The following is an 18185-nucleotide window of genomic DNA, read 5'->3' as shown; positions in this document are numbered from 1 at the left end:
TTTCCCAGACTACCAAGTCCTATAAACTATGCTTTCTGTGTGTTTTCTCCCTGTTCTTTTGCACCCCAATAATGGATATAACCCTGCCTGTATGTGAGCACGAGAGCAGAGGATAAAAATGTTTAACCTTACTGAGTTGTCCTAAATCCATGAAAATAAGACCATGGCTTCTCCCTGCCTCACTCATCCTACCTACATCACTACCTCACCCTCTAGCAACCCTCTTCCATTCTGATGCACAAGACAGGAGCAATGGGGGGGACTTCTCCGAGCTTCCCAGACACAATGGACCTGTTCTGCACTCACATTCTCTGCTGCTCCTGGGCATGCCTGCTCCTGACTGCAGCCAGCCCTCCCGTGTGCTCAGGATTCCATGTCTTCCACCTGCTCAGGGGCTTCACTCCTGCACTTAGCATTGCTCCTCTCTCCTGAACCGTCACTGAGGAGGAATGGAGAAGTAACAGAAAGGGAAATCTACTGCAGTCTACACTTCCTAGAAGCTTGGCTTCTTACGAATCAAGACATGGGTATTAGAAGCAGAGGGCTGTTTTCTTTTCACTATGTTATATACTGTCCCCAAAACAAGACAGAACACGCCAAGATGCAGGTAGCAGACATCCCTTAGGATCCTGAGGATGTTGAATAGGTGACAAAGTGTTGGAGAGTTGGCGTGAACCTCAGAGTAGATGCTTTAAGGTGAGGAGGGAGGAGCAGGGGTTTCAAGCAGCACCAGGTCTGCAGGAAGACCCCATCCTTACTCCTGCCCCATTCTTAATTCTGTGACCCACTGAGCAATGGGTGGGGAGATTCAACATCTTCCAAGTTAAAATCCTCAATAGGTGGTGAGGGAGAGACTAAGATTGAGTTAACTTAGAAAAAGTGGGAAACAGTAGGCGTTTTTGGCTTAGGTGACATAAAAAGGTGAGTTATACTATAGGAACAGGAAGCAGTCCTGAGATGAGGGCAGGGGATGCAAGGGGCTGGGTTTGGGGTGATGGCAGGAGCTGGAGACATGGGGAATTGAATGGCCCAGAGATTCAGACAAAATGTCTTCTGCGAAGACACATCTTTTTCAGGAACAGGAAGCTATGAGAACATAGATGGAGTCTGTCTTGTCTCTGTCCTACACTTGGATGGATTTAAAGCACCTGTCAATCTAAGCCCTATTGATGAGATTGGCCTCGATCACTCCTATCTGGTGGTGATGAGGCTGTGCTCTGGGGTCCCTCAGAGGAGGAACAGAGGGCCGGGCCATAGAAAAGAACTCCCTTGTGAATCTGGCCCCAGCAGAGTTGGGGTATCCATCTAGGCCCAGGTCACCACAAAAGTCCTGGTGGATTGTTAGAAGTGCAGAGAGAAACATGACGCGAGTCTTTCAATATCTTATCGAGTGCCACAGTTCTCGGACCACCGTGAAATAACTGGGGGCATATGCTCTCGGGAGCAGGAACAGGGTCCAGTATCCAACACATTACTGCCATAGCTACAGGCAGGAACTATAAAAACTCAAGGTCTTTGTGGGGGAATCCCTGTCTGTCCAAAGTTCCTTAACCCTGTTTCGGGGGTAAGGATCAGAGGTGACACAGCAAAAGATGAGGAAAGGGGATGAGGTGGGACATGACTGGAAATAGAACCAGCCCTTCCTACAAGTTGACCCCTTTAGGTCACCAAGTTGAAACCCGATTCCTGTGGCTTCTCTGGGACTAGACCCTGCTGTCCCCTTGAGAGACTCTACAGCCTCAGCAAACTTGTCTCCTTAAGATGAAGGGGGTAGAAGATATGAATTTCTGAGGTGCAGGAACCAAATGGGGCAATGGGATGAAAGGTCTTCTAAGTCACGGAGCCCCATGTACAGTGAGCCTGTCACCCCTGACCCCGTTTCTCACATGTAATTGTTGGGTCTGCAGTATTCAATGGGCTCTCCTCTGTGGCAAACGCACTGAAGGGGCCAGGGGCACCCGAGGTGCCCAGAAGTGGACACCTGAGACCTGCCCATCACCAGGAGGGTTTGATTGCTGCTCTCCCTGGACAAAAGGCAGTGCCCCTGCTCAGGGCCCAGTTGTGTAGGAGACGAGGGCAGCCTCCCCCTTGAAGAGGAGGTTCCCTGAGGATACAGCAGGCTGAGCAAGAGATCTTGGGACATACTCTGGGTCTGTCAGCAACTACTGCGATTCTCACCCCAGCCTCTCAGCTCTAGGGAGGACTCTGGCACGATTTACCTTCCAAAGAAATAAGAAGGAAAACACCGCCTTCTCCTCATAAACATACTGACTTTCTGCACCTTCCCGCAGCTTTCCATTCCTGGCCCCGGAAACCTTTTCCTGAAGCCCAGCTCCAGAACTCAGGCCTTGGAGTGAAGGCCCCTGTCGTTAACGGACAGGAGCCTGGCATGGCCTGTGGAGGGAAGGACGGCCTTGCTGAGACCCTGCTCGCCTCAGTGACAACCCTCATCAGCTCCTCCACTCGGTGAGTCTGGCTGGGTTTGTCCTCTTGCTGTGATGTTTTAGGGTTCCGTTGATGGCATGCTAGATAAACGTTGTCCTGGGTTAAAGGCAGGAGGACGCAAGGACACCAAGGTCCGCACTCGCAGGGACACATTGGAAGGGGGCAAAGGAGGACCATGTGGGGACAGTGTGCTGACATCCCAGGTTCACCGGTCCCCCTCAGATGCAGGGGCCCTTTGGTTTGTTTATTCTGTCCCACTGTGCTGATCATCAGCGGGGTCCCGACTTTGAGCCAGAATAGGGGGAGCAAAGTTGCCCTGAGTTTGCTTCCAATCTAGTGAGGTGAGATGCAAGCATGTGAATGGCCCATGTGCAGACGTGCTCAGTGAGTTTCAGTGAAAATGCTCGCTCTCAGATTTCTACCCCACATCCCCAATTCTTTGTGAGGGTTGGGGAAGGGGCACGTGTGGCTTGTGAGTCTGTGCCTTGTTGCGGGAAGGCGAGCTGGGAGGCACCGTATGTCTCACTGTGCCCTCGGCGGTCTCTGTGGAAATGATGGCCCCTGTGTCCCAGATCCAGTTGGTGAATCTCAGCCATGCATGCGGCTGGTGAAAGTTGCATTTCTGATTCTCATCTCTTGTTCAGGAACTGGTGCTCCCTGGCTGACTCAGTGTCCCACAGCTATGCTGACCGCTCTGAACCTGTGTGTCACCGTCCATACCGGGCCTGGGCAGGAGTGTCCTCCTCCATAACCTTAGCTGCAGGCTCATTAGCCGCTTGCCTGCTTCCACTTCCCTCATGAACCCCTGCCTTTGGTCAGCCACTTTCTCCATACCCCCTTCAAGAAGGCCGGTCCCCGGGGCCTCACCTACAACGCAGCAGGAACCAGGATCAGCTGCAGAACGCTCCATTCCTAAACTCCAGCTGCCCCTCTGCCCAGATGCACTGCTGGCTCATTGTGCAGTGTCCTCCTGTACGCCCCTACTGTGAATGAGGTGTGACCCTCTTTTACGTGGAGGCCGGGTGGAAAGGGAGGAAGGCCGTGGTGTCCACACAGGAGGTCCCCAGGAGCTTGAAGGCTAAGTGGACACATTAGGGAGCTTTAGGAACAGGGCATGGTTTGGAAGTCATGATAGAGGAGAATGCCCCGAGTGGGTATCATGGAGTGGCAAGGGGTTACCTGATGCCCGGGAGTGGCCCTGGGCAGGGCGGTGCAGGCTGCGGAGGAAGTGAAGAACATCCCTCTGAGGTCCCCCTGAATCCCTGTGCACCTAGTCAGGCTCCAGGGCCCGGAGGTCTCTGAAAGGTCCCGAGGACTGGGGACCCTTGGAGACGGCAGAGGGGGCGGAGGGGAGGGCGGGAGGGGGACGCAGAGGGGAGTGGTACAGGTGCACGGGCGTGATCCTGGGGCGCCTGGGGTAGTCCGAAACCAGGACTTGTCCACCCTGGGTCCCATCCCTCAGCTGACAGTTTGCAGCCAGGTCCACGACCAAACCTCCGGTAGACCCTGGCAGGGAGACTGGCAGCTACCTCACTGCGCAGCTCCGCGCATGCCCAGAACACCCCAATCCGCGCTCAGCACCAGCTCCTGGACAGACCTCCGGCGGTTTCAACCCGTCAGGCCCGGTAGCCGTGGGTCCCAGGCCAGGACTAGGGATGTGGCCTTTTCGGGGGCTTTGGGGCAGGTTCTTTTCCTTTCTTCCTTACTTGTCATCATCCTGGTGACTTGGGAAGCCAGGGCATCTCCGACGTGGGGCCGAATGTCAGCACAGAAAACGGATTTTCCCTGCGCTTTGTGGGATTCAGTATCTCTGGACTGCAGGGGGCAGTGGTGCATCGCGTTGTGCGGCGGCGCTCCGTGTCCCCGCCCTTCGTGTTTGAAAAAAACGCTCGGAGTCTTTTCTCTAATTGGCGGACACTGTCCGCGCCTCCCGCCCTCAGCCGCCATCTTGGCCAAATGGGTCGTTGGGCGGGTTCAGCAGAGGGAACTTGTGTTCTCTGCGCTGGAACGCTGCTTTTCAAATCCCCTTTTCTTCCTCGATGCTGCCCGGCTTGCTTAGCCACGTTTATTTCTCCTTCCCGGAAAGGGTTGTCATTGCGGTCCCCGGACGCATTTTGGGTTTTCCGGGCGTTTAAGGACATATCCTTCAGTTCTGGCAGTCGCTCAAAGCTCACTGTAGAAAACTTGGGAGGCAGATGAAATGTAATAAGGTCACTCAAACCACAGTCCATCACCCAATAGTGACCATTAAGAGTACTTTGTGCTCAGCTGCTTAGGGATTTTTCATCAAACACAAGGTGCATTTTAAACATATTACTGTTCATTTTTGCATCGTGACTCGAACCTCCTCTTTTGAAATTCATTTATACATTTGGGAAAGTCGTGTTTGTATTTTTAGCTATCTGACTGAAAAATAATGAGGACATATTGCAAAGTGTCGAGAGTTTCTGAAAATCTTAACTTGAAGCTACAAGGACCTATGATCCAGAGGCGGCAGCACAGCCCCTGTGGGAGAGCAGGGGCTGCAGTGCATGTCTGCTGCCCCTTCCCTCAGCACCCGCAGGAGTGCCTAGCATTTGGGGATGCTCAGTAAATATTGGGAAGTCTTTTCACAATTTATTTTTCTGGTCATTTTTCTTTATGCATAGATAAGATCTCGTTCCCTATTCCTAGATTATAATATACAAGAAGTTTTCTGCGTGTTTTTCTTTGTTTGTTTGTTTTTAGATCTGGGTCTTTGGAAGTCAGCATTTCTCTATGTGAATAGCATTTCTAAAAATCACATTCTCTGACCTCAGGCTGGTCAGTTGACTAATTGAAGGCCATGTAGAGCCTATTGGTGACACACTCAGGACAGAGCCCTGGTCTTTTCAGTTCCAGGGCTCTTCCTTCGTTCCATAAAAAGTTCAAGTGAGACTTAAGGGAACAAGAAGTAGCTCAGACTGGCCTTGGTAGAGAAGGTGCATCTTTCATTGCTGCTCCCTGTCTTCATCTCCTGTCAATACACTGAGAGTCCTTCCAGAGGGAAGCTGCCCTGCGGCATATTCACTTGGTTAGAACTTCAGTTCTCCTATGCACATGAGGTGCTTTGGTCCAGTGGTTAAAAACGACAGTCACCCTAGCCTGCCACCTTGGATGATTGATTTGGGCCATGTAATGAGGGGCAGGGTGCATAAAAGAAAACACACCGAACATGGACTGAGGGGCCCTGTGACCGACATGCTATGGGAATTGGGAACAGTGACATCTGACAGTGAGTAGCGTGTATGAAGCAAACCAGGTCTGACTGCAACGGTCTTTCTCTCCTCAAGTCCACAGAACACTTCTGACGCTGCATTGGCAGGCCCCTCACATAACTGAAAAAAAGGCCCATGTTTCTTACCAAATGTTTCAATTTACAGAGTAGTGTAAACAAAAAAATCTGATCTCATTTATGGTGACAACTTCTTTAGCACAGAGTGTCCTCTGATTGGATCTGCAGTTGCTCCCTAATACTTTCTTCCTGGAGGTCTCCTGCAGGGCTTTAGGCCAGGGCTCCAGAGAACTCCCTCCCAGTTCCAGCTCTGCCAGCCTTCCCGTTTTTGCTCTCTGAGTCTCTGCTTTCTGGGCCTGCTGTTTCTTCAGTTCTAAGACTCAAGCTAAGCTGTTGGTTGAACAGAGGGCACATCTAGGGAAGGGTGTGGTGAGAGCCCCTGCTGCCAGTACAGAAACTCTTCTTTTTTCTGGTATGTATTGGAATTCTTTCCAAGAAACGTTTATTTTACTTTGACAAACAGTATAATATCCCCTGGACTATACAGTCTCTGAGATTTCCTCTGTGCTCAGTCCCACAGACATGACAGAGAACATGGAGAGGAATGAAATGATAAAGATGAATAGACCGGGCCACCCACAGGAGTACCGGGCACTAAAATAAGCTCTAAGCCTAGGTCCCCAAGGTCCCCAAGACTCTCAAGTTACAATCCCTGCCCTGGTGGTAATGAAAACATTATCTGGAGGCCAAACTTCCATCTGTTTCAAACCTAAAGTAGTTTGGCTCCCTTATTCAAAACACTGGACTGTACCCTGCCTGGGGTAGATAAGTGATGTGCTCCAGCACCACTAAAAAAAAAAAACTCCGTAGAAATTTCAGTCCTCTTTTTATTTTTTATTTTAGCTTCTTGAGTTTAACACGACATATCTTTTTCAAAGAGCAATTCATCCTTTTTCCTATATGTGTTAACTGATGGCACATGTAGTTGTGTTATTTTGGGACAAACGACCTTTGTAATCTAAGGATTGTAGAGAAATTCTTTACACCCCCCTCCCCGCAAAATTGTGATTACACAGTTCTGCTCTTTGGTGTTAAAAAAAACTTGTGGCTCAGATTTCCTGAGTATATCCTATGTGTCACACACTCCACTGAGTCCTTTGTACGTACTGTGGTGCCATTCATGACAGAAACCTTACCTGGCAGGTTAGTATGATTATGCCCATTTAATAGATGAGAAAGAAAAGTGCTACTTAGAGACATAGCTGCTCATGGCGTCTGCATAACATGAACCCTATGATGACTGAGGGGAGAGGTTTCCCTGGAATCTCATTATCAGGAACACTGGTGCTTGCCTTGACATGTCTGTATCCACCCAGTAGTGACTGCAGTTCATGCAAGTGATCCTGTAGAGCTGTTTGCTTTGGATGCTAGAAAAGTAGTATGAAATTAGTGGTAGAACTTCCGGAGAAAAAACGTAGTAAAAGGGGTTCAAATAGATGTTAACGGCTTCATTCAGCTCATGTTGGTCAACTTAACACCAGGTAACTCTGACCTGATGCCGAATGCAGGTTGTACAGGGAAAGGGGAACAGGGCCATGTATAGCAAAAGGGGGTGAGAGGTCCACGTACAGGCAGAGTTGAAGACAGGTCCATGACTGTGCTCTTCCTCGGGTTTCCCTTTCTTGTAACCGTGACCAATGTGTCACTGGAATGTCTGGGAATTGATTCAACTAGTTCATGCCTCTTGGGTCCTTGGTGCAGTCCCATGCCAGCAGCTGCCACAGGAGTTCTTTGGGAGATGTTTTCTTAGACCTTGTTGTTGTTTACATTTTCAGGGTTATAGGAAGTAACAAAAAAGGTACAGCAGGGAAGAGAAGTGAATACAATTTTAAGGAGAAAAGGCTTGAAGCAAGGAAGAATGGGGGCTCTTGTAAGGATTTTCATTGTGTCTCCTGAGACAAGATGAACTCCCTTAGAAGATCACCTTCTGGCCAAGATGAAGTCCTTTCATTCTCACCTGATTCTTCTCAGAGGGTACCCCAGGGATGTACAGGGTTCAGGAATGGAGTCAAGAAGGCCTGTGTATTGAGTTGGAGGAGCTGTTTGTTCTTAGGTCTTCTGTCTTTGTCCATAGCTTGGTTGAGCTGTTTGAACAGGGCACTGCTGCAGGGCTTGATTAGATGTGCTTGGGTGCCCCAGGTAAGGAGTATTCCTATGGGAATGAAGAGAAAGAAGGCAAGTTAGACATGGACTTAGTGAATTAATTTTACTTATATTAAAATTAATTAAATCTCCTTATATGAATTCTCATCAATTATTATACATAAGGAGGTTTAAAATAAACACATAGGTATTAAATATATTAAACATATGACAGGATATTGAATGTCACAAATATTAAATAATTATTTCAAAATAATGCAACATCCATTTCACCTCTGAACTTAGCAAATTGTCAAATTTAATTCTCAGTACTCACAGGATAGAACAGTGCAGACCCTGGCTCATGATGCTGGGTATAGGAATATGGCAATATGTGGCAACTTGTAGGATTCCTTGCAAGGCAGATTGTCTAAAATGTGGGCATGGATTTATTCAAAAAGTTTGTCATACCATTATTTTTTATATTTCAAAAACCATGTAGGGGTAGAGATAGATATATTTGGTTCAGTATAGGCAAAGTTGAATTTGAAGAAAATAATAGTGACCTAATGTCAACCATAAAACTTCACAGTTCAATATTGGATACAGAACGATCCCAAGGATATAAAAATGAAGGTGAGCCCTACCAGGTTTGGCTTAGTGGTTAGAGAGTTGCCCTCAGTCCTTGGGTTCGACTCTGGTCTAAGGCAAGTACCAGTACCTAGGTTGCAGGCTAGATCCCTGGCCCCAGTCAGGGCATGTGGGGGAGGAAGCCAATGGATGTGTCTCTCTCACCTCCAAGTTTCTCTCCCCCTCCCTTCCACTTTCTGAAAAGCATTGGAAAAAATATCTTCTGGTGAGGACTGGAAAAAAAAGAAGTTGATATGCAAAATGTGTTGAAAGTGGTTGGGATGTGGGTGATTACTCTTCTTTTGTCTTTTCTCTGTCTTCAGGGATGACTACAATCAGAAGCATTTCCTTATATCCCGAGGAAAAAACAATGGTGGGAACACATGACAAATCTCAGGGGGCTTTGTAAATTAGCAGGCCCAGTGGACAGGAGCAAGGAAGCTGTTGGCCTTCACCATGGAGACAAAAAAGTGAGGATGCTGGAGGACAGATAAAACAAGTGGATCTCCTTTGTTGAAAATACAATGTTAAACAAAATCAAAGCCAAAAATATAGCTCCTGTCCTTAGGAAGGTTACAACATGGTGGTTTCCTTTGAGATAGGAGTCCCAGGTTATTTCTGATTTCTAAGTTATGAAATACGGCATATTCACTCCTTATTTTAAAATATTCTTGAACATTGATTTCAGAGAGAGGAAGGGAGAGGGAGACAGAGAGAGAGAGAGAGACAGAGAGAGAGAGAGGTCAGCTGTCTCCAGCATGCCCCTTACTGAGGATCAAGCCCAAGCTCCCAAGCAAACACACAACCCCCACCACTTGTGTCCCGACCAGGAATCCAACCTTGACCTCCAGGTTCCTGGGCCCACAGCATCCACTGAGCAACAAGGGCCCCGCACATGTTCACTCTTTAAGCCCACATAAACTACTAATAGGAGAAATGAATAAGAATTTTCAAGTCCTTTCTAATGATTTTGAGGACAGCTAACTCATGCGAAAAACCTGAGTTTAATAAAGGATGTGAAGTCGAAATGCAATAGGCATCTCCTTCTGTGTGCAATGCGACTTTATGGATGGGAAGACCTGTAAGGAAATTTATCACAAACTATTAATGGTCATCGGTGGTTGAAAAACTGGTTTAGATTACTGTGTTATATGTTACCGATCCTCCAAATATTCTACAGTGAGGTTTGACTGACTAGGGTAACTGAAAAATACACTGATAAAAGCCAATGGGAAGAACATTCAAGGAATCAGAAATACAGGACGCTAAGGACCCAGGGCCCCAAGTTTTGAGAAGGAACCACGGAGACCAGAGCGGTTCAGCCCCGGAAGGAGCAGGCCAGCTCCGGCGCGGACACAATTGAGCAATTCTCCCAGCAAAGGCTCTAGGCCGTTTTTTTCACACAAAAGGGGAGGGGGGAGGAAAATTTACATGGCTCGACACTGCCACCTGCTGTCCAGAGAAACTCGGAGCCAACATTCTTGGAAGAAAATTCCTGTTTTTCGCTGGAATTCCAAGAAAACAGGACACAGAATTTCTCAGGTCTCCATACCCAGTGACAACCATGGTTAGAAAAGGCGGGGATGAGCCCCAGAAACCTGTGCGGAACTAGGGCAGCGCAGCCATCTTCCTAAGTCCCGCCCTGGGAACCAGGGCGACTTTGGGGCACGTCCCTTGCCCCAGAATGCACCCTGCCGCCGGGGCTGCATTCCCATTGGACAGTTCTAGACCTGCGCGTTGTGGGAAGCTGAGGCCACTGCCCGTCTCAAGGCCTCTCTCAGCTACCAGTTTCCTCTGAGGCCCTGTTGCAAACAGCCAGCTGATGGACAGGGCCTGTGCCTCAACTGCCCAATCTGCCCACGTATGGGGCTGTACCCATTCCTGCTCACCCTTCACCTACCCCAGCCTGTGAACACCCTGCTCCCTTGGCACAATCACCTCGCTCCCCTCAGCCCTCATTCTTGGAGAACCTGCTGGTATTACCAGGGCCCAGAAGCCTGACTAGGTCAGCCCTGGAGACTCCGACCTCAGGGGTGTTCTCCTGATCACCTGAGCAGCACCTTGCACAGGGGTCATGCCATGAAGCCCCTTCCCCTCCACGATGGCCACTGCCAGCATTCCCCTCTGTCAACACCTCACCACTGTGCAAGGCTCAGCTGGCTCCCTCTGTCTAATATCGACTTAAACAGACTTCAAAGTCTGATGGCCTCTAGTGTGCACCCCACAGCCTTCCTCACCTTCCAGCAGGGACCGCCTTTCCCAGACTACCAAGTCGTATAAATTACGGCTTTCTGTATCTTTTCTCCCTGTTCTGTTGCACCCCAATAATGGGTCAACCCTGCTGTATGTGAGCACCTGAGCAGAGGATAAAAATGTTTAACCTTAGTAAGTTGTCCTAAATACATGAAAATGAGACCATGGCTTCTCCCTGCCTCACTCATCCTACCTACATCACTACCTCACCCTCTAGCAACCCTCCTCCATTCTGATGCAGGAAACAGGAGCAATGGGGGGGACTTCTCCGAGCTTCCCAGACACACTGGACCTGTTCTGCGCTCACATTCTCTGCTGCTCCTGGGCATGTCTGCTCCTGACTGCAGCCAGCCCTCCCGTGTGCTCAGGATCCCATGTCTTCCACCTGCTCAGGGGCTTCAGTCCTGCACTTAGCATCACTGCTCTCTCCTGAACCGTCACTGAGGAGGAATGGAGAAGTAACAGAAAGGGAAATCTACTGCAGTCTACACTTCCTAGAAGCTTGGCTTCCAAGGAATCGAGACATGGGTATTAGAAGCAGAGGGCTGTTTGCTTTTCACTATGTTATTTACTGTCCCCAAAACAAGACAGAACACGCCAACATGCAGGTAGCTGAAATGCCATAGGATCCTGACGATGTGGAATAGATGACAAGAGTGTGGGAGATTTGGTGTGAACCTCATACAAGATGATTTACAGTGAGGACAGATGCGCATGTTTTTCAAGCAGCACTGGGTCTGTAAAAAGATCCCATTCTCTCGCCTGCCTCATTTTTTTTTTTTTTAATTAAATACATTTTTATTGATTTTAGAGAAAGGGGAAGGAAGAGAGAGATAGGAGCGTGAATGATGAGAGAGTCATTGACTGGCTGCCTCCTGCACAGCCCCTGCTGGGGATCGAGCCCGCAACCCGGGCAAGTGCCCTCACCAGGAATCGAACCTCGATCTCCTGGATCCTAGATCGAGGCTCAGACTCTGGGCCATGAATGCGGGGCCTGCCCCATTCTGTGTCCTGATCCTGGACAAAAACCTTCAGCAGAGGCTGGCAAGGAGGCTGGCAGCAACCTCCCTGGGCTCCACCGCGCATGCCTAGAACCCTCCAATGGGAATGCAGTACCTGCTCCGGTTAGCCCCTCGCCGGGCCTGCTCTTCAGGCCCCGATTGCGACATCTTTTCCTAGTCCTTGATTATAATATACAGTTTTCTACAAGATTTTTTTTGTTCTGTTTTGTGTTTGTGTGTTTTTTAGTTTGGACTTTTGCTCATCAGCATTTTTCTATGTCATTAGCATTTTTCAAAACCAGATTTTCTGATCACAGGTAAACTCGTGAGACAGATGCTGGTGGTCCAGTCGAGTGTCAGACACCTGAGAAGATGGGGACTCTCCACCAAAAGCCCATCTCCACATGGCCACCACATCTTAGTGCAGGCAGCGGATTTTACAAGGAGAGAGAGGGAAAGCAGAGCAAAGAATTCAAGGGGAGGGGGTTGAAAAGTTCTCTTCCTGGGGGCCAGTCCATCCCCATAAGGATGTTGAAACAGGTCAGGTGACGGTCTGGTGTGCGTCACCCTGGTCTCATCATCCTGGATCTATGGCTGAAGGTCAGCAAACCTCTGGGAACTGGGATGATGAAGGTCAGAGTCTGTATCTTCTGAAGGTAGTTCCTAGGATTCTTGTACAAACATGCTGTTTATCTACAAGCTACATTTACAGGGAGAATGTGAAAAGGATGGTGGGGTGGGTTACAGTTTCCTAAGGTTACATTCCCAAGTGACAGCAATCAGAAGAATTTCCTTTATGCCCTGAGGGGAAAATAATGCAGTGACTATATCACAGATCTTCTCAGTGGGTTCTGTAAACTCCGGGCCCCACTAGACAGGATCGAGGGAGCACATGGCCCTCCCCATGGGGCCAAGTCAGGTTGCTGGAAGACTCACAAAACAAGTAGATTTCATACACCTTTCTGTGCCAAACTCAAGTGATTTTTGGTGTGGAAATGGTAGAACAATTCTGGTAAGTGGTAGTTACCACTGTAATGGAAGCCCTGCCATCATCTGTTTCTTTGAGGTAAAATCATCTCATGGCTGCCCCACACCAACCCCTCCAATGCTTGGCCCCTGCCATCTGTTCTGAAGAATTTTGCTCCCACAGCTGGCACCTCTACCTTTATGTGTGGAGTTTAAACTAATGTTCATGCCTGGGCGACCTACTGAATCCGAATCCGTGCAGTAGGACATTTTTGGTAAGAGAAAGCTCAAGCCGCAAATGAGCCAGATTATAGAAGAGGGTCTACGTGTGCTAACACCGCTAGTCCATAAGCACAGAAAAAATGTGACTTAGGGCCTGGGAAGGTGAAATCCCCTCTGATGTGTTGGGTACTGTGAACTTTCATTTGTTTTGCGTCTTTGAGGCCCTTTAGTGGGGAGTTTTGTCAGGGGAATGGAGTCAGAAAGAACAGGGATGAAAATGACACGAGAGGTAGATGAGCAAGGGCCTTGCCAGCTTTGGGCCACAGAGTGAAACCGCGCAGGAAAGCAGGTCGCTCTAGATGTGACTGCATATACTTTTCATTTTCTGGGAGGATATCTCAGAGGAAGGGATCAATGTGCTTTCCTCATGTATATCTCCTTCACTGAATGTCCCTCCAAGGCACTCGTGAGTTCTCCACCACAAAGCAGACATGGGTGATTGAACAGGTAACTGTTGTAAGTAAATTTAAAGAGCGCCTTTTATCACACTCGGTCTCCTGGCTGGGAATTGTGCACAGACTACACACATTACAGGGAATACCGGAGACAGCAGCCCCGGCGAGAACATGAGCTCTGCAAGGGCCCAGCTACGAGCTGCTGGGTGCTTTCTGCTGGCCTCCACCCCGTGAAGCAGATGCTGTTACCGCCCTGGTTTTACACCTGTGGAAACTGAGGCACCCAGGAGGAGTCGCTTGTCCAGGGTCTCAGGGCTCCTTACAGAGGGCCCCAAAGGTCAGTCAGACACTGCCGATTGCACACTGCTTTGCGGCATGCTTTCCTGCCCCCAACACGAGTATGAAATAACAGACTCTCTTGGGAAGAGGGTCAAAGAGCCAGCCAACTTTTCAAAGCGCGTCAGAATATACTTATTGCTCACCACAAAGCGCTAAATGGAAAAGGGGGAGAAGCCAGGTGGGAAGTCGTTCATACAGTGTGATCCCAGGATTATGAAACAATAAGTATCTCCAAAGAGAAGAACCTGAAAGAAATCAGATGCTTGCTCAACTATTTAAAATATATACACTGAGAACACACAGCTACACAATTTTCCCCTCAGTTTTATTGAGAAATAATTGACACACATCACTGTGTGACTGTCAGGCGTGGAGCGTGATGGTTTGATTTTCATATACTGTGAAATGATTACCACGGTAGGTTCAGCGAACACCTATCTTCTCATGCAGATACAATAGAAAGAAGTAAATATGGACAAAAAGAAAACAATTTCCTCCTTGTGATGAGAGCTCCTAGGCCTGACTCCCTCAACCCCTTCCCCGGGCATCCTACAGCAGTTTTAGCTAGTCGTCCTGTCGCAGTTACATCCCTCGTCCTTATTTAGCTTATACTTGAAGCTTCTGCCTTTGGATCACCTTCCTCCAATTTCCCTTCAGCCCACCCTCTGCCCCTGGCAACCACAAGTCTCATCTCTTTTCCTTGGACTTTTCTTTTTTTAAAGATTCCACATGTAAGTGAATCATACAGGATTAATCTTTCTCTGACTTATTTCACTTAACATAATGCCTTCAAGGTCCACCCATGTACTTGCAAACAGTAAGATTTTTCTTTTCAATGGCTGAATAATATGCCAGTGTCTCTCTGTGTGTATCCATATACATATATGCTACAGCTTCTTGTCCACTTATCCATCAGTGGACACTTAGGTTGCTTCCTTATCTTGGCTATTGTAAAAAATGCTGCTATGTCATGAGGATGCAGGTATCTTTTCAAGCTTCTATTTTCTTTTTGTTTGTTTTGTTTTGTTGCTTTTTGGGATATATTCCCAGAATCTGAATTGTTGGGTCATATGATAGTTCTATTTTTAATTTTTTGAGCATCCTACATACTGTTTTCCGTAGTGTCTGCACCCATTTACATTCCCACCAAGAATGCACAAGGGTTCCCTTTATTGCACATCCACACTAGCATGTTTTTATTTCTTGTCTCTAAAAAAAAACAAACACATAGTTGACATGCAATATTTTATCAGTTTCAGGTGTACAACATAGTTATTCGATTTTTGTGTGCCTTATGAAATGATTACCACAAAAAAGTCTAGGAGTGATACTTATTGGACTTATCTTCTCGTCTTTTTGATGGTGACCATATTAACAGGCATTAGGTGGCATCGCATAGTGGTTTTCAAAACAATATTTTTATTCATTTTTGGAGAAAGAGGAAGGGAGAGGGATAGAAAGAAAAACATTGATGTGAGAGCAGAACACCGATCAGTTGCCTCCTGCACGCCCCTACCTGGGATAGAGCCTCCAACCCTGGCATGTTCCCCGACCAGAAATTGAACCAGCAGCCTCTTGGTGCACGGGATGATGCCCAAGCAACTGAGCCATGCAGGCCCCGGCTTGAGGTGGTTTTGATTTGCATTCCCCTAATGGCTAGTGGTCTTGAGCATCTTTGCATGTACCTGTTGAGAAATGTCTATTCAGGTCCTTAGCTGATTTCTAAAAGGGTTATTTGGATTTTTGCTATTGAGTTGTACGAGCTTTTTATATAGTGTGCACGTTAACCCCTTGTCACGTATATGGTTTGCAAATACTTTTTTACCATTTCTTTTCACTTGGTTGATGGTTTCCTTTGCAGCGGGCACTCTTTTCTTGATATTTTGAAAAATACAATGGTGAGCAAAAAATGTAGCCCAGGTCCTTGGGAAGATTACAGGTCAGGGGTTATTTCTGGTTTCTCTGTCAGCCTTTAAATATAATTTTTAAATCTTTTAGACTACTTTTATGAATAGAAATGAATGAAAACATGTTCAAGTCTTTTCAAATGATTTTTACAAAAGATAACCAATGTGAAAAATCAATGTTTAATAAAAGATGTGGAAGTGATTATGCCATAGGAATGTCATGGTGTTTACAAAGCACCTCCTAAGGTGCTTAGAAATGAAAATCTCTAAGAAAATTCATTACTAAATAGTATTCACGGTCAGTGGTGGGTGATGAGACTGTGGTTTGTTATAATATTTCATCAGTCCTACAAATTTTCTATAGTGAGGTGTGAGTGACTAACGGATCTGAAGAACATATGGATGAAGGGTCAAAACAACTTGGGGAAAAGCCCTGAGAGCCATTCCGGGAATTGGAAACACCAATTGCGTAGCCAGGGCACAAAGCTTTCTTTCTAGATACCACCTAAGGGAACAAAGAGGCCTCCTGGTCCGTCGGGGCAGACCAATCACCCAAGAACAGCACCAGTTTTTGTACAAAAACGGTCTCATAATTTTTTTTGGAGCGCAACGGGCGGGGGAGACTTAAGCAAGCCGGAGGGAAAGAGCAACACTGCCACCTGCTGACCAGAGAAACTCAGACGCAGGAGAAAACTCCTGTTTTTCGCTGGATTTCCAAAAGAACAGGACAGAGACTATCTCCAGTCACTATACCTTATGACAGTTATAGTCAGGAAAAGCAGGAATGAGCCCAAGGAACCCGTGCCAAACAACACCAGCGCCGCCATCTTCCTTAGTCCCACCCAGGGAACCACAGCTACCTTGGGGGAAGTCCCTGTGCAACCAGGGCACAAAGTTTTCTTTCTAGACACCACCTATGGGAGCAGTGTGGCCTCAAGGTCAGTCAGGCTCACTAAATCCGTGAAAAAATAGTGCCATTTTTTTCACAAAAATCTGACCTGTCGTGTTTTGTTTTTTTTTACATTTATCCTTATTGTTGAAAGTATTACAGGTGTCCCATTTTCCCCCTCATTGACCCCCTCCACCTGGCTCCCACCCCCTCCACAGGCCTTCACCCCATTGTGGAAATCAAATCAGGTGCTGGAGATTCAAATATGGCACCTGCCTGCTGGCTCTGTGGGGTGAGGGCTTGACAAAGGAGCGATGGCCTCTGCCAGCTCTTCCCTCTGGGAGAAAGCTGCCCTTCCTGCTCTTTCCCCCCGACTTTAGGCAGGTTAGTTCCTCCCCCAATGTCCCAGGTTCCTTTCAAGCTGCTGCGGGGCCCTGGAGCTCAGAGGGAGCGAGTCCCTGCGGGCCCTTTAAGAGGAGCTGCCGTCTGGTCGCTCAGCAACAGAGCCTCAAGTTGTGGGGACTGTTTTCCCGACCCTGGAACCCTGGGCTGGGGGGCCTGATATGGGGCTGGGACCCCTTCGCTCCTGCGGAAACCCTCCAGGGCAGAGATAGCCCTGCGGGTTTTTCCCCACAGCACAGAGCGTGGGAGGCCCCGGCATCTCCGTGATCCAGCCCTGATCCCCCCGGTCTCCGCCCCTCCTACCGGTCTCAGTGCTTCTTCAGCCCCCAGGTTGTGGGGCTTCTGTTGAGCTAGATCTCAGGACGTTCTGAGTGATGGTGGTTCTGTATTTTAGTTGTGATTTTGAGGTGGTTGTGGAAGGCCTAAGGTACCGGGTTACCTAGCAGCCATCTTGTGGTCTGGTGTATTTTTTTTTTGAGAACAAAGGGCGGGGGAGAGGTGAGCTGGCCGGGCTGAAAGGAGCAACACTGCCACCTGCTGGCGAAAGAAACTGAACCCGGCCAATCACACCATAAATGAGACCTTGGGGATCCGCGACCGAACACAAGGGGCACTGTGGAAACAACACAGAAAATCACGGATCACGGCCTGGGAATCTTAGCTACACTGGAAAGCGGTCCTGAGACCCCAAATGGAACCGCCAGAAGACCAGGCTGCGCCCTGATTGGTCAGTTCTGGATACGTGCTGGGGGTCCCACTGAGGTTCCTGCCCTTCTTCCAGCCCACCTACACCAGAGGTTTTCCTGCAGACAGTGTTGGAAACTTAGGCCGAGGGACGTGACCAATGATGTCCACGTGCTGTGGCCTGACCGCCGCAGACACCCCACCGCAATGCTTACAGGAACCTGACCAGTCCCTTGGCCATCCTCCTCCGGCTCCCCCATTCCCAAGCCCTGAGAGAGCTCTTTCTATGACACAGGCTCAGCCCTCATTCTTCTGCACCCTCCTGGTAACCTCAAGGTCCACCAGCCTGATCCGGTCAACCCGGACACTCTAGGTTCTCGAGGAAGTTTTCCTTCTCCTCCCCTTGTGTCCAGCTAGCTGTAGTCATTCCCTGGGCATCAGGACACCCAGTGCAGCTCCGTGACGTCCCTTCCTACCTTTCCCTCTCTGATAATCTCTGAAGCCCGCCCGGGTCAACCAGCTCCCTTCCTCTAATGCCTCTGCCTAGAGAGCCTTCAACCTCTAGGGGCTTCCAGTGTGGACCCCACAGCCGGTCAC

The 18185-nt window shown here is 48.5% G+C and overlaps 1 long non-coding RNA gene across 1 annotated transcript in view; it reads left to right on the top strand.

Moving 5' to 3' along the window:
* Window positions 1-1781: 1781 nt before the first annotated feature.
* Window positions 1782-18185, top strand: part of LOC107545471 (uncharacterized) — a 28032-nt gene continuing 11628 nt past the window's right edge. Inside the window, exon 1 of the long non-coding RNA XR_001604030.2 lies at window positions 1782-2466. This is a non-coding gene — a long non-coding RNA (uncharacterized LOC107545471). The remainder of the gene's footprint in view (window positions 2467-18185) is intronic.

This window comes from Miniopterus natalensis, chromosome X (genome assembly GCF_054644295.1).
Source record: "Miniopterus natalensis isolate mMinNat1 chromosome X, mMinNat1.hap1, whole genome shotgun sequence".
NCBI classification, from domain to species: Eukaryota; Metazoa; Chordata; class Mammalia; order Chiroptera; family Miniopteridae; genus Miniopterus; species Miniopterus natalensis.
This window is presented reverse-complemented; position numbering and strand designations above follow the sequence as displayed.